Raw genomic sequence first — 17,534 nt, 5'->3', positions numbered from 1 at the left:
AGGAAATCATCATATGACCCTGACATGTCATTATACTGCGCTTTATTCCCTCACCTAAACACAGCAAAAAATCTGCAGAGCCCCTTCCCCATCCCTAACAAGGAGGCAATAATGAATCCTGTTCTGCCCTGCTTGGGTTAAAGGACCTGACTTCTGGGTGACAGAAAGCCAGGGCATCCCCTGGGAGTACAGCTCAGCAGCACCAGCACACACCCATTGCAGATTTGTCCCACCTCTGCCAGCTGAAAGAGAAGCCTGCATAGGCAGTGATACTTCAATTTGAATAGACCTGGAGCTCATGCTGTCCCTGTAAAATGTATCTCCAGTAAACCATTGTTTCAAGACCACAGATTCTGCTTGTTCTTTCTTAAATAGGATTTTGTGTGTGACTGTGAATTTATGTAGTTGGGATGGTGCAGCATAACTATTTCAAAGATCTAATTGACGTCAAGATTGATGTGGCTCATGGGACTCCTAGGATCCTTACAAGTTAAAAAGTCCACGTTAAATGATACATATTTGTGCAGTTCTGTAGTTTGCTTTTGGGTTCACCAAGGTTCATTTGAAAATGCCTAAAATCATCAACAAACTCCTCAGCAGTTAGTTCCTGTGAGAGGCTGGCACAAGGCCAAATAACTCCAGGGGGACAATTCCCTGCAGTGACTCCACCACCACCTGCTTTTCACCCTTCCCCATATCATGCTTTCCATGCCATCTGTAGAAGGCCTATATAAATATAGGGAAGAAGTTCATTAGGGAAGCCATTTTTAATTAGGTCACTCCTGCTTCACAGGGCTTTTAGTTTGTGATTAGGGCAAACACAACCTGAGATAAGAAAGGAAGCAAACACAACCAGAAGCATAGTGATTTTTGCAACCATTTAGGCTGGTTTACTTCATTAAACTGTGCAGCACAGACCTGAGACAGGAGTCCAGCTCTCCAGCTGCACTGGGGCACCAGCCCTGCCCTGTACTCTTTGATGGCACCTTCCCCACCCCTGACAAACTCTGGATGACTTTAGGGTGCTCAGGCTGGAGGAAGAAGACTTCACAGCCAAGAAGTCAACTACTTTGGAACGATAAGGAGCAAGAAATGGCCTGCATTTTATGACACAGACCTGATCTGAGATGGAACTGAAGCATGTTTTACCTCACATAATGTGAGCTTCAGAGAAAACTCTGTAAGCAGTTGGTGCACACAGATTCTAAAATTAAAGGAGTGGATTTTTAAATGAGTTGTTGCCCCTTTAATATTCCCTGTCACAGGCTTCCTTAGATCACCACAGGACAGGTTTATCATAATGCCATTGTGTGCTTCTGTTCTGAAGAAAACATGTTAGCAGAGCCTACAAAAGCCTCCTCAGTGCCACCAATACATTAGGTGTTCTTGGCATCTCAATACAGCATGCAGGATGCTAAATTTATATAGATGAAATTCTGCTTCTAGTGACACTGGAGAGCTCACAAGGTGTAGGGAAGATTTTTTTCCTGACACAAAGCTGAGTTATGTGTTAATAAATTAATAGCACCAAATGTTCAGTTTAGGAATCTGATGCAGTGACCAAGATCATCTGAACACCAAGAGCATGTGCAGTATTCCAGAATTAGACCATTTCATTTTGTAATATGCCATGTCATAATGTGAGTCCACCTGGCAGCTGTAGTACAGGCAGCCTTTGATGTGCTGGGAAAAGACATCACAGCTCTTTGCCATCAGTGTTTGACCAGGGTGAATAGCCAGTGGCATCCAAACAGCTCACTTCTCTCTTGAATAAAGAGATGAATGCACAGTAGGCACATCATTGTCCTTTCTGCATGTGGCAAAGTGGGCCAGCAAAAACTTGGTGGTAATGGGCTAAAATAAGAGTGCTTTGTCTTCCTTCAGTACATTACATCCAGGAGTTTGCTTGCAGCAGGATTTAAGAGCAGTCAATTTGTTAAAAAAAAAAAAAAAAAATATTGAGCTGGGAAATTCCAGGTTTTGGGGATGACCAAGGGAGTGCAAATTACAAAAATTACACATGCATTGATCTATGGTATGGTCTTTAAAAACCACCAAAAGCAAAACTCAACCCCCCCAACATTATCACCATAATTACAGATAAAAACAGAGTATTACCAGTGGATAACACTGTCAAAGGTCACTGTAAAGCAAAACACAAACCAGGACACAGGCAAAAGTGCACAGCCAAATCCATACTCAGCTGGCAGACCTGAGTACAGCCAAAAAAAAGGGCTGATCCAGGCCAAGAATGAAAAGCAAGGAGCAGCTTTCTTGCTGAATAAATGTGGCTTATTTGAAAGACAGGAGGATCCTTACAAGGAGGAGAACAACTAAAACTATACACCTGCTTCATCATTGCCATGACCTAAAAAAATCCTCATCTTCATCCTACAAGAGAAATGTATGGCTGACAAACCAGAGGCAATTTTTGTTCTTGAAATTGATGTTTAGAAAGACAAAAAGCATTTGCTTTTTTCTTAAGAACTTTAAAGCGATGCCGTTTCCTGGCTCATGGTGCTTGTAGTAGTGTTGCTTTGTAAAGGGAGTTCACAAGTTAAAATCAGGAGATAATGTTAGCATTGCAAGCAACACAGCAGAAAAAAACCAACAAAACCATGATGCATTTTTGTGCTCATTAAAAGAATTTTTCAAAGAAATCAAGATGAAAACAAAACAAAGATTGCCAGACATACATGAGTAACAATATTGAGTGTTCTGGATGGTTTTTATGGGAGCTGGATGAAGCTCTGACACAAGCAGTTCATCCTCATGCAGGTGTTTGCATTTTCTAGAATGTAATGATCCTCTCCCTGTATGGCTCCATATGAAAATAGTGATTAATTTTTGCATTACATTTGTATGAAATTTGTCACCCCCTAACACCACTCAGAGCTGCCCTTAAGCAAAGAAATATTTGGCAAGTCTGAGGGCATTCCAGAGCAAAAACCAAAGCATTTGTGGTAATGTAAGAATCATGCTAGGGGTAAAGAGATAGAATAGGAAAAGCCCTTTTCACCACCATTGTTTAGGGTGGGACATGTATCTAAGTGCTTTGGTGTGTTCTTTCATTTACATTACAAAGGAATGTTTCTGGCAGAAAGCTGGTGTAAGCAGTATTCATTATTCCTTTAAGGGACTGATAATTCAGTATGTTACTGCACTTCAGGCTATCAGTGCTGTCAACAGTCCACCAAGATACAAATTAAATCTTGTTCCAGCATCAGTATTTCTGCATGCAGCCCTGAGGTTTAATAGAATTGGAGCGCAGATCATGGGGTGAAAACTAGTGATGGTTGACATATTCATAAGACATTTTTGGGCCATGGTGAAGACATTAAAACCAGTGAAAGAAGTCATCATAGGTACACTTGGGTATGAAAATGACAGAATATGAGAAAAGATATTTAATCTGACAAAAAAACCCCACCCAGTCCTCAAGTATATCTCCAAAGTAGCTCAGATACAGAGAGGAGAAGTGGACTTCTCATACAGCTTTGGACATCTACATTGTGGTCGCTTCTAAGTGGTGGCTTAGAGTCCCCTTACAGTCAGTGAAAAAAAATGAAACTTTTAGGTGATGAATGACTGAATCCTAACAGAGACATTTAAACTGGGCCTGATGACATGCCTCTGTCTTTATAAAAGAGAACAACTAATTGACTTAGAGGTAGACATTTATACTGAAGATACATAAGGTTGCCCAAGAAGAGATCCATCTTCAGCACCCAGGCACATTGTAATTTATCAGGCTGAGCTTGTTCTCCTTGGCCATCTCATGAATGACTGTCAAACTTGGCTGCTTTAAAGAACTCTTGCAAAACTTGGTCCCACCAGAGACACAGCTTCACCCTCAGTGGTGTTGTACAGAAGTCACAGTGCATCTCTCACCACACAACTTTCCTGCAATAAAATAGCTGGTGAGTCTCCATAGACTTGCTCTCTGAGAACTGAAGGAAGACAGAGATTCCTTCAGTAAGAAATCCAAAACTGCAACCCAACTTTGGTGCTTTGAGGGTGCATCTATATTAATGCTTAATCTGGATCAGAAGACAGATTTAAAGCTATTTATTTAATGAATTTTTTTTTTTTTTTAGATTGAGTAAACTGGAAGAAGGAGCCCAAGAATGTATGCAATGCACATCAGATACAATGGGCATTCAGAACTATTCTGAAGAATTAAAAAATCCCTATCATGTTTATAGTGTGGGTGTCAGGTCCTCATCACTGACTGGTTTGCTCCTCAGGTCTGCCACCGGTTTTCACAACCTGCCACTATAATATAAAGTGGATATGGCCCTGGAAGAGCCCCTTGCTCCATTAATCATTGGAGGAGCTTAGGGAGATGGAACAGCCAAGAGAGCATGCTCAGAAGTGAATGAAACGAATAACCACCATATGGATTCTGTGCTAGTTTTCCAAAATCCACTCTTCAAACAAAGACAACATCCATTAAAACCAGGCAGAAACAAGTCCTGTGTATGGCATGAGGGTAGTGAATTATCTGAGGATGGAAGGTACCTGCTGATTGCCATTTACTCTTCCAGGCCTACAGAGTTACTATACCTGTCTGAGATGGCTAGTAAATTCAAAATACAGCTACCAGTGGGATTTTGTTTATGGCAGCTTCAGGACTTCATCCAGACATAAATTGTACTAAACTAACCATGACATTATTACTGTTGACACGGCTGCAAAGGAACAATACAAACCACAAAGTAAAGCACAAAGAACATTGCCAGTGCTACTGACCTAGCTGACTGCACCACTTACCCCCACGAGAAGTAATATTGCATACCTGATAATAAAGTACTGATAATAAAGTACTATTCTCTTTACTGGAGTCCCAGCACAACAAGCAACACTTTAGGTTAAATCTTTTAATTACACAATGGTACAAAAAGTCATTAAGAAACGCCACTAACTAGGGCTCTACCAAGGTAGCCTGAGCATACTAAGCCAGCTTAAAGAGTGTCCTGAGTTGCTATTGCTTTTGGATCAGCCCTTTGGCAAAGGCAGACCTGGAGTGGTACTTGGATGGGAGACTGCCTGGGAACACCTGGTCCTGTAGGTTTTTGATGAGTTACCAGCACTGGTTTTGCCACAGATCCGAAACACAGCACCACTATGGAGAAAGGTAACTCCATCCTGGCCAGACCAGCACACTGCCCAAATTCTCCCCCCACACCTTGCCACCCAGGAATCAGGTGCCCCAAAGCAGACTCAGTGTTTCATCCCCTAACAGCTCTCTGCTAAGAAGAAGAAGATAAAATCAGGTTCACATATCACATCTGTACTATAGCTCTGATTGCATAGGAATGCTCAAGAAACTGAGTGCTCGTTGCAGTGAGGTTGGAAAGACCCATCCTGGAGGAGAAGAGGAAAGTGCCATTCTTCACTCTCCCTGCAAAGTGGCTCCCAGAGGAGAGAAGGAAAGTGTAACTACTGCTGTCTCCATTAAATGATTCTCCAGAGATAAGTAGGGCAGCAAAGCAGGGGCCAAATACCAGATTGGGCTTTTATCACAGGTGATAAAATACACAGAAAATGACAAAAGCTTAAAGGAACCGTTAACAACTCCTGAGATACAACACAGAGCAAGAAAGGGAGCAAGTAATGCAGAAGGTAAGGGAGAAAATATGCTATCACAACCAGCAACAGCAAGTACCAGCCTATCAAGCCTAGCACAATCTGAACAAATCCCTCATTATCTCGAACCCTTTGAGTCCCATGCTGGGTGCCAAAAAGGGCTTTGGTGGGTTTATCCTATCCAGCAGCTAAACACCCACAGAGCTGCTCACTCTATGACTCCAGCAGGACAGAAGAATAGGAAGAACAAAACTGAGACAACTTGTGGGTTTAGATAAAGACAGTTAAATAGGTAAATGAAAAAGAGAAAAGGTGATCTGAAGGAAGTCTTTCACCACTTGTCACAGGCAGATTGATGCTCAGCTTTTCTCTGAACATTGGCCACTTAGGTAGCCATGCTCTGTCCCTTTTTCTTCCTCTACTTCAGTGTTTATTGCTGAGCACAATGCTACAGGTGTGGAACATCCCTTTGGCCAATTTTGTGTCAGCTCTGCCAGCTTTATCCTCTCCCAACTGCTTGTGCACAGAGTGGGGAAAAGAGAAATTCTTGACCCCATGCAAGCACTGCTCAGCAAGGGCTCATTGCTGTGTTGCCAACACTGCTTTAGCCATAAATCCAAAGCACAGCACCATGTGGGCTGCTGTGAATTAAAGGATCATAGCATGGTTTGAGTTGAAAAGTGCCTTTAAGATCATCTAATTCCAACCCCCCTGCATGGACAGGGACACCTCCCACTAGACCAGGTTGCTCAAAGCCCCATCCAACCTCTCCTGGAATACTTCCAGGCAGGTGGCATCCACAACCTCACTGGGCAACCTGCTCCATTGTCTCACCACCCTCACACTAAAGAATTTCATCCTAATGTCTAACTAAATCTACCCCCTCTAAGCTTGAAACTGTTTCCCCTTGTCCTATCACTACATGCTTTTGTAAAAAGTCCCTTTCCACCTTTCCTATAGACTCCTCCAGGTACAGGAAGGCTGCTACAAAGTCTCTCCGGAGCCTTCTCCAGGCTGAACAAACCCAAGTCTCTCAGCCTGTCTTCATAGGAGAGATGCTCCAGCCTCCTGATCATCTCCTCTGGAGTTGGTCTTCCTCTGGGTTTGATCCAAGAGCTCCAAGTTCTTCGTGTCCTGGGGGCTCGAAAGCTGGACACAGTACTACAGGTGGGGTTCTCATGAGAGCAGAGTAGAAGGGGAGTATCACCTGCCTTGATCTGCTGGCCAAGCTTCTTTTGATGTGGCCCATAATACAGATGCAAGCACACACTGCCAGCTCATGTTGAGCTTCTTGCCAACCAACAGCCCCAAGTCCTTCTCCTCAGAACTGTTTTCAATCCATGCTCTGCCCAGCCTGTATTTGTGTTTGGGATTGTCCTGACCCATGTGCAGGACCTGGCACTCCGCATTTTTTAACTTCTTGTGGTTTGCAAGGGCCCAACTCTCAAGCCTGCCAAGGTCCCTCTGGATGACCTCCCTTTCCTCTAACATGTTGACCAAATCACACAGCTTGGTGTCATCAGCAAACTGGCTGAGGGTGCACTCAATTCCACTGTCCATATTGCCAGTGCCAGTTTTAATATTAACCCCTAAGGAATGCCTCTCTTCACTGAGTTAACTTACTTTTGGTTAGTGGTTCCAGCCAGAACACTGCACATTGGAGGAACTGCTCCAAGTGGTCATGGCAAGAATTGCCTCATATGACATTATCTAAGAGGGCTTTCATTGTTTCACCAGTCTTGAGGTGCATTTTTCCTCATGCAATGTATTTAAAGACTTTTGGGGAAGCTAAAAAATCCTTTATCCTTCCTGTAAAGAAACAGACACTTTGATTCTCAGGAAGAAAAAACCGAATACTTTGTTCTTTAATAATTGTGAATTTTAGAAAATAGATTTGCCATATTTCCACAGTTACCTTTTTTTTTTTTTTTTTTTTTTTTTTTTAAGAGTGGTAAACTGTTTCAACCCTTCGTGGTTCAATATGGTTAAAATTTAATGTGGTTCAATGTGGTTAAAATTTAGAATTCCTGAGAAGGCTTCTCTGCTACCAAAGGATCAAAATACCTTCTCCTTAAAAAAAAACTCAACAACCTAATAAAACAATATTTTGGAAGTTTATTAGAACAAGATTATCTCATTGGTTGTTTGCTCTGTACAATAGGTGTATTAAGGGAAAAATAACTGTAGAATGACTTTAACTCTACATCTATAGCATTCAAACTTTGTTGCACTGATTTTCTGAGATAGCATAAAAAGACCAGAAAGGATAATGTAATATTCCACAAGGAACCACAACATTTTCATTTTTTCATACTATAAAAATAAAGAGACACAACTCAATGCACTAATCAATAGCTACTGATCTTGAAACATGAAAATTTAAAATCAACTGGGATCTTTGTTCTAAAGCATTTCTACTGTCGCTCAAATACAATCAGACATCAATGCGACTGCAGCTTCTCTGCATGGCAACAGAATAACACAGACAATTCTGGTCATCTGTGGGTGTGTCTGCAAAGGGTTTCACACTGATGTAATTCTGCTTCTTCATTCTCTAGCCCTTCCCATTCATTTGCAGAGGACGTGTACATTAAAATAACCAAGGATTCTTCTATTGAAAGCATTTACTTCCTCCAAGAATGGAGATGGCTAAAAAGGCTAAATGATGTAACAATTTAGAGGAAATGATACAGCTTCAGCTGTGAACAAAAAGTTTCTTCCTTCCTTATGCCTATCTTTTGTAACAGCAGCATCAGTCCTGTTCTACTTGTAAATGAACCTCTTATTGTTTGGATTAAACTAACATCCACTGGTACCAATCAAGGACTTATTGTGCCGTGGCCCTGCACAAAGACTGCACAAGCTGTTTCCCTGACCTTGAGGGACTCACCTGGGGTCTCAGCTCATGCAAGCACTTCTTCAGAAGTCATACAGCATATGGCAGTACAGTGGTACTGCTCATCTGCAAAACTAGCTCTAAATTAAGACAAAAATGTAACTCGGTGATGTTAAAATTGAACAGGGAGTGGGTGGGGGGGTGGATGAGATGTGTAACACTGAGCAAGTGTCTTCACTTTGGTAGGGTGTAAGCAGAAGGTGAAGGACTCAGGGATGGATCACTCAGTTTGTTGTCCCCAGGATTTACCTCGTGTCCCCATCAGACATCAGCAATGGTCTGTGAGATGCCGTTGTCTGGACTGTGCAATGCTCTTCCCTTACAGCATGTAAGGAGTACATCAGCACCAGAGCCCAGCCCTGAGGGCACAGAGCACACAATCCGGCAGCAGAGCTGCCCCCTGCTTCTCCTGGATTGTTTGCTGCTGAAGCAGAAGGGGCACTCAGGCTGCCAGCAGCACAGGCTACAGGAATGGCCACACCAGTGCTCCAACTGGGTCTGCTCCCTGCAAAACTGAGTCACCAGCTACAAAGTGCAAAGACAGTGTTCAGCTGATGTGACATGCACGACAAGGTGTTCAAAACAAGAACATAGCATTGACAAGGTATTGTGGTAAGTGCCATGGTAACAGGAGCCACTGAGAGCATGCTGTGTAGGATCTCTGCCTATTTGGTCCAGCTTGTGTAAGTCACCTTTCCTCCATTCCCACATAGAATTCTTTGTCCCTAGAGTGATGTTAACTCCACATTCATCTAGACTGATCACTCCTCCAACACTAGGCAGGAGCTAGTTATGAAGCCACCCTTTCAGCTGCTGCTTTTACACCAGCATTTGAGTTTACCCAACTGAAGATGTACACAATGTTCATTGGCTCTGAGCAGACTTCTTCAGTATCAGACAATGGGGGTGGGAGGTGATTCAGCTGCCCAAGCTCATGTGTTTGGTGACATATGAAATGTCCAGGGACTGAGAGACATCCTGTACAGCAAGACATAGTACAGGGCTCCTGGTAGACTTACACCCTAAAAGCAGCCAAGCAGGACACTCAGGGACATCTCAGTTGGCAGATACTTTTGCATGGACAATTTAAGAGACAGCATGGGATAGGACTCTGGATGGAAATGTAGACATTAAATGTTTAAAGTTTTACTTCTGTGCTGTGTCAGTAGGAAGTCTAACCAACAAGGTTTACTGTAGTAAGTGATGACCTAACATGGTTCAGGAAGGCTAAAAATTATTTGCCTCAGACATGATAGCCAGTCAGGTGAAGCTCTCTACTCTCACTGAAACTGGAGTAGCAGCATAGAGCATACAGCAGTAAAAAGGCTTCAGACATCTACACTAAGACTTCAGTCTCAAGCAGGACCCTTCTAACCTCACCAGAGCACTTTTGAAAATTATCCTCTATAAGAAAAGCAAAAGGCATCATTGCCTGGTTTTTACTTTCATGACCTTAATATCATAGGTTTGGTGGTGGGTTATGGCCATTTCAGCAACAAGTTATTCACACAAGAATCACATTGCAAGTAGGTATCACACAAAACAGAAAGAAAAAGCCTTTCTTTACTTACATAGTAAGGTAACAAAATGTTCTTCCTTTTCTTTTTATGACAGCACAATGACAGTCCTGTTTATGTCTTATCTCTCCATTGAAATGTTACAAAGTCATAAAGCCTCAAAAATTCAGCTGAAGTTAGACAGTTGTGAAGCCAAGACAGGCATTATCCTAACCCAGGCTGACTGTATTCCCCCATGCATCTATATCCATTTGCTATTTTGCTTCTGTTATGCCAATATTATCCATCATTTGGGGCAGGGGAATGTCTTTTATTTTGCAGCTGTCCAGGACTAAGGAATAGGTGCTACAAGAATACAAATCACCAGTACTTCAGTGCCTCTGATGATTTATTCTCCCTTGCTGGCTTGCCCCTTCTGCAGAAGAGCTGAAATCCTTGCATGTTTTTTTATGAAGAGGCATGTATTTTTTTAACACTTGCACCTCAAATAGCTGGTGGAAACAACTCAGGATTATCAATACTTCAAGATTTGCTGCTAAGCATTAACATACTCAGGACCACCAGTTACTTTCTTTAGATTTGCAAGAGGCAGTGTCAAGTGCTTTTGTCAACCAAAACCAGCAAAGCTGTGACAGGTATGGAAAGGGAGAGCTAAGCATAGAGCAAACCAGGGGAAGGTTTTTTCATGGGCTGAGCAGGGAGGCCAGGAAAGGGGCTGAAGCCAGTAGAAGAGACTGGACTTTGATTGCAGAAGCCTTCTGCTGGTATTCATGAAGTAATTATAGCAGTAATTCTACAGGAATGAATCTCTGAGAAATCTGCCTCTGTCAAGGAAAGTGCAGTAGCTGTGTTGACAGAACAAACAGAGAGAAGAGGCAAAGCTGAACCACCACTCAGGGCACTATATACCATTTTTAATCTCAAAACCCTAGTCTTAGATCTCCAAAACACAACTGCAAGAACAATCACCCATATTCACATTACAGTATGTGTATGTGTATATATCTGCATCTATGCAGACATACATATATGTGTATATATATATATACACATAGTAGGATAAGAGGATGACAGAGGGAACCAAGAAAGAAGTTGGCTTTTAGACCATCATACAACTATGAAGTTCATCACATAGTCATAGGCAACAATCCTGTAGCTTGGTTAGACAGCCCAGGGTCAGCGCCACAGGATGTTCCCCAGGGAACTTCTGCTGCCACAAAGAGGAAATGGGTGTCTTCATATGCCCCAGAGGATTTTTCAAGATGTAGAAGCAATTTCCTGTAAGGAAACTATGACTGTATTGAAGGCTTAGTGCAACCCTTCTAAAAATACTCCAATTAACCTTAAGGCTAATGAGTGCAAGTACTACAGAAGTGCAGCAGCCGCAATGCGGGACTTGGCGTGTGCCATAATCTCCCCTGAGAAACTGGGAAAATATTTAAGCAATTAATCCACATTGAATGGCACATAAAATAGCTTCACGTAGTCACTGAGCTGGTTATCTGGTGTTTTTGAAGCAGGGTGGGGATAGTTTAGTTGGCTGCAGCCCTCCCTGTGTTGTATCTGTTGGAAAGGAGAGTTTACCCACTGGACAGTTTCTCACAGCTCCAGTCAGCAACAGCCTGGCCATATCCACTCCAGACATTGGTTTGGACCTGGATATGCCTTCATATTTTCATATCTTCAAATGTCTAAAGCCATACCTATCCTGTCCAGAAAGAGTCTTCTCTGAGTGGTCATGAACACCTCCTTCCCATGCTGCTCTCCCTCAGGGTGCTTGGGACAGCACAGTGTCTGACATGCCAGGAAAGCACTGGACATTTGAGTTCCTGGGCTAGCTGGACAGCATGTCTGGCTGTGCCTTAGTGCACACTTGCAGTTTAATCATGGTTTCCTTAGCATACCACGTAGACACAAAGTCTGAGGCTGCAGTTTAAAATAGTCATCCAGGTTTCCTCTTCAGTTGCCAGTAAGAAGCACCATCATGTCAAGCTGCTTCGCAGGACAAAGCCCTGTCAAGGTGTGTAGTCACTAAGAAAGTTATCTAGACCCCCTCTACTAACTAGCTAAGAGTTTGGTCTATTTAAATTATCTGAAATTAATCCCATTCCTTACTACAGTTTCCTGAAGGTGGAATGGGCTGCTACCAGTTTGTCCCTGTGAATACCTTCTCCAAAAGGACAACAGGACAGCAGTGGGTGTTTGGTAGCAGAGCAGAACCCTCAGCTTTGACACAAGCTTCTAGATAGAAAAGTGTCTGATACCACTGAGACATTCTCTGGTAGCTGAGATATCCAGGCAGGGCTGGTGAGACTTGTCACACAAGACTCTTGTGAGTCTGGTGTCCTTTTGGAGCACCAGCTGGGAACCAGGACCATAAGGGCATCTTGGCTACCACTGGACACCAAACCATTTCTAAAGAGAACTGGGTGGGTGACCCACTTGCCAAGCCAAGGCAGACTGAGTCAAAAGACCCTGGAGATTGATTCAGCTTGGCCCACAACAGACACCACTGCAACCAGAACACCCACACAAGGTTGGCAGATAGGATGCAATATTTAACAGAAATTGACAGACTTCTGGAGCAGCAGCTGGAGGCCAAGCAGGATATGTAGTGAATAGCTGGACACCTGTGCTTGGGGATCTGAACTGTGCCCATAGATTCATGTTGCTTCTGTGGGGTGACTGGAAAGTCAAAGCATTCTGCTAGAAATTAAACTACAACATGTATCAGCTTTCATCCACCTATTTCCAAGGAATGGAAAAATTTAGTATTCACTGTAGTTACATCTACACAGGGCTGGCTCGTGGGACACTGGATGAGATTCCAGTGCTCCAGGTGCCTTTGCAAGACAATCAAACTGCATTTACCTCACAGGCAAGACACACATACTTTCTAATATTTGTTTTAAAGGTATAAGGCTTAAATTACTTTCATCTTGAAAAATAAAAGGCATGTAATTTTAAGGCAGTAGTTTTTCACAGAGGACTTCAGTTTCTAGCTTCTTTCAGCATGATCACAGTCTGAACTCAGTTGTAACACAAAAAATTATGGTAATTCAAACCCAATTTCCTTTCCATCAATGGAAAGAATAAGGCTTCCTTTACTCAACCTACTATACCAACCTCCTTCAGTCTTACAAACTGAAGATTTAAAAAAAGAATTCAGAGTAAAAAACAACACTACAGACACTGGTAAGGAGTTTCATCTTAGCCAACAGAACCCAAGAAAAATAAATCACCAACTCTCATTTTGAGAAATTTATGCAACCTATAGTCCCCAAAGGGAACAATCACATCTGATAAAAATCTTTAGACTAAAATTAGAAAGTAACAATAAAGCTGACAGAACTGCCTGAAATACATATTTTAGCAGACACTTATTAGAAAGTCAGCATAAAGTGCCTCTTAATCATACTCATCATGTATCTACTGGCAGTAAATCCAAGCAATCCTAGTTTTATAACCCTCTGTAGACTTTATTTTATTGCTTACTTGGTTAGTAAATTTAAACTAGGTATATTTGCAAATACGCTTAGGGTGTCACCTGGAAGAGGTAACTTCCTATCACTCATTACAAGCATGATTTAAAATATCCAGTACTTGGAAACAAAGACGTGAATTTCTGAAGCTCAAATTATTGGTCAAACCATTAAAAAGATCCATCTTCAATGGTTTGGTTTTTTTTGTTTTTTTGTTTTTTAGTCTTGTTGCAGTTATCTGGCTTGAAGTTATATATATTAAATGTATTAAAGTTATATATAATGTTTTCAATTCCTAGAAATTCAACCAAATTATTTAGAAGGTAAGAATCTCTAAATCCCATAATCTCCTGGATCTTCCAGTTCCCCCCACCCCAAGTTTCCCCCTGAAAAAGACAGATAAAACTTCTTCACAGTCCCACTTGCTAAAGAATGAATAGCATTAATATTACCTAGGCAGGATGTGAAGAAACAGGCAAAACTTTCCACCAGGCACCATGAAGTTCCATGTCAGATGTTACAAGAATTTCCAAGCTATTTCACAGTATTTTAACAAGGAAAAAATCAGTGTTTAAAAACTAAACATTCAAGTTCTTACTGTAATTTGTATTAAAGCAGGATGGAGAATTGACAAGAGGCATTAATATGGCAGTAACACAAAGCAAATTATTTTTAAAAGACAGTTACTATTTCAAATGTTCCAAAACTTCCAACAAGGGACTAATTAATATTATTGGTTTATTGGTTTTAGTAAAATGGACGCTATTGTCTCCAAAAACCTAAATTACTGTGCAATCTCAGACACATTGTCATCTGCTTTCAACTATATTTAACACTGCTTTATCATTTAAAAATACAACTTTGAAAGTAGGATGACAAAAACTAAATTTATTTGGCCCAAAGGGAAAAGAATTAAAGGAAATAGCTAGATAATCATATAAATATACACCAAAAAATAATTATGACAGCAAGATAAATATTTCCACTGGGATTAATTGTAATAGTTTAAAAGGCTAAAGTTGAAAAAAAAATCTTTTAAGGTCTGTATCAGGAAATAATGTTTTTGAAGATACTAAGGTTGGCTGGACAGAGAGGAAACTGACTGCTTTTCAAGTGATACAACTCATCCCTGTCCTTTACTCCCTCATAGGCAACTAAAAGGGTTCTTCAGTCCTTTCAGGCCTAATTTGTTAGGTTTTACCATCTGATTCTCAAAGAGAAAAAGTTGAAAAATATCTATTTTCATGAGTGAATAAAATTATTCAAATTATTGAAAGATTACAGGATTACAAACTCTCAGGAGCTTCTCTCCTCCAGTTTCACCTACTTAATGGATATTTTTAAGCAAAGGGGAGTACATCTTAGCTTCTAGATAAACCTTGCAGGAAGGTAGGCAGACAGATGAGGAGGGTAATGAAAACACTGTGGTACCTACCCATATACTTGGGCAGTGACAGACTGGGAACCTACATGAGAGGAGGTATATGGTGTCCTCCGTGCATCAGAGGTGTTTAGTTACTGTTGTAAAGGAGGTTTCGAAAAAACAGATAAACACTGGACATTACTATCTACTCAGTCTCTAGGTGATGGGGAGGTATTCAAGAGGGCATGGTATTCTGAAGATGCTTTAGCTTACACAGAAACATCTGCAGTGAGTCCTCAGAGTATTTGTTTTCATTCTGAGAGATGAACAGGATGGTGCCTGCATATATGGCTAAGAATTAATATTTGGGTCATTCCCTTATAAAAACATCACCACAAAATCTGTTGTTCTGTTACTAATCTCAGAAAAAGTAACATCATTCTCTTCCTCACAACATCTGCCAAAACAGTACAGTATCACCCCAACAAATGCCCAACGAGGTGGCATTTATGGGTAAGGAAAAGATGCAGAAGATGTTCTGGAATGAACTGCAAGCACAAAGGCTTGGTTACTCTGGTCAGACAAAGCTGTAACATCCATATGCCTCTCTTCAAAAAGCACATAAAGAGATCAACACTGCCCTGAAAGACAGAGTGAAAGGTCCTCTACACTTCTCATTGAAATGCATGGAAAATTTCTCAGACTTACGAAAGGAGAAAAGAGAAAGAGAAAGGGAGAGGGAAAGGGAAACTCCATAAGAACATTTAGTCTAACTTGCATCCTTTTGTAGGATGTAGGATCAGCTCTTAAGTAGATACTTTCTTCCTTTAAGTCTGGCTTCAGCTTTGGTCAAATGCCTGATGCAGAGCAGCTGGCACAGACGTTGTTGCTGTTGGCAGTGTTTGGATTTATTTTTTAAAAATTTGTTATGTTGATGGCTCTCCCACCCTGGCTGGAGGTTAGCACCTGGCACCAGTGGCCTGGCAGCAGACTTCTGAGTACACCTTAGCCTTGCACAGGCATCCAGATCTATTGCACATACCACCAAGGGCTGCTTAAAAAGAAAAAGCCTTGTAAAATCTGCTGTGCCAGGTGAGTGGCTGGCAGTGGTAACCTCCAGCAGCAAATCCATACCAGCCAACAAGTAGGCAAGGAGAACCTCAACATCACAGCAACTAACAAGACAAGAGGGCATGGTCTTAAGTTGTGCCAGGGGAAGTTTAGGTTAGATATTAGAAAGAATTTCTTTACTGAGAGGGTGATCAAGCATTGGAATGGGCTGCTCTGGGAAGTGGTGGATTCTCCATCCCTGGAGAAAGAGACTGGATGTGGCACTCAGTGCCATGGTCTGGTAACTGCAGCGGTAGTGGATCAAGGGTTGGACTTGATGATCTCTGAGGTCCCTTCCAACCCAGCCAATTCTATGATTCTATGATTCCACCCTAATCACCAGAGTCTCCATGTACAAACATAGGTCTGTATTAGTTAGTCAAGCTCCTGTACAGAGATCAAATCCACTACAAGTTTCTGAGGATTTTATGCTCTTCTCCTGCTTTCTTAGCTACTCAAAGTATGATTTTTTTGCTTGAGGCTTTTTGTTTGTTTGTTTAGTAAAGAACTTGTACTTGCTAGTAAGCAGAGATTAAGACTGTGCAACAAATCATTGCCTACTTACAGGACAGAAAAGTGGGGCCCACTCAATAAAAAGTTAAATGAAAACCCAATTCTATTTCTCTATGTTATTTAATAAAATATTTGTTCTGAACTGTGACCTCTGACAAAGGAGGAATGAAAACAACTTTCTTAATGGAGAAAGAGCAATAAATATATATCTAAGCAGTAAATCAGCTTGTATTCAAAATTTATCCCAGCTCTCTGTCCTGCCTTTTAGAACAGGTAGATTCCAACTGCACACTGAAACCAGTGTGCATTTTATGTATTCTCTTTGGAAGCCAAAAACCTAAGCATCACCAAGTGTCCTTCTTAACCAATATGCTCTTTTGGGGCATGCTTGGAAGCTTGTTAGAAGTACCAAGAAGTCACCAAATTCCACGGACTTTGGGTCAGACCAAGACCACCTTGGCCATGATGTAATAGCAGATGACTTGGCCTCCTACACAATATTACAGTAAGTATCAGCAACAAGGATTTGCATCTAAACCCACACAGATTTCTGTAGCATGTGACACGGATTGCACCCACAGGAAGATGCTACTTCCAAGTTGCACTATCAAGAAATATTCCCTGCCTTTGGCATAATTGTTCAGTAATATGCATTTTGTGTATGGAATAAAACAGAAATGCTGACGGCCCAGCTTTTATGGCTGCTGACACAAACTTTCTGAGCACAGTTGTATAAGATCTGCTGACACAAACCTCCTTGAGAACAGCTGTGATTGCCTGCTGCTTTGAGGAGGGAATGGGGGAGTTTGGGTCTTTTTTTTTCTGCAGAGAACTCCAAAGTGCTCATTGCACTGATAGGTCTGAAGTATCTCCCAGTGCCTGGTTATGCTACAGATGTGAACATATAAAAGACAAAGTCAGTTCCCCTCCTGGCTTCATCCCCCATTTGTCTTTCCGATTATTTAATAATCCCACACTCAGCAGTAGCATTTGGATAAAATGGACAATTATCAAAAGTGCTCCAGCTAAAGCTGAATACAGCATTATGCTTGTTCTTCAGGGTA

At 41.6% G+C, this 17,534-nt stretch overlaps 1 protein-coding gene and 1 long non-coding RNA gene across 2 annotated transcripts in view; both read right to left on the bottom strand.

Moving 5' to 3' along the window:
• The window catches only part of OGFRL1 (opioid growth factor receptor like 1), a 79,098-nt gene that overhangs the window by 21,007 nt on the left and 40,557 nt on the right, over window positions 1–17,534 (bottom strand). The gene's annotated exons all lie outside the window — the stretch shown is intronic.
• On the bottom strand, window positions 4,866–13,020 carry LOC139795087 (uncharacterized). Its single transcript, XR_011725379.1, has 2 exons — window positions 12,896–13,020; window positions 4,866–7,398 (listed from the first exon to the last, which is right to left on the bottom strand). It is a non-coding gene; the product is annotated as an uncharacterized lncRNA (long non-coding RNA).

This window comes from Heliangelus exortis, chromosome 3 (assembly GCF_036169615.1).
Source record: "Heliangelus exortis chromosome 3, bHelExo1.hap1, whole genome shotgun sequence".
Classification (NCBI taxonomy): Eukaryota; Metazoa; Chordata; class Aves; order Apodiformes; family Trochilidae; genus Heliangelus; species Heliangelus exortis.
This window is presented reverse-complemented; position numbering and strand designations above follow the sequence as displayed.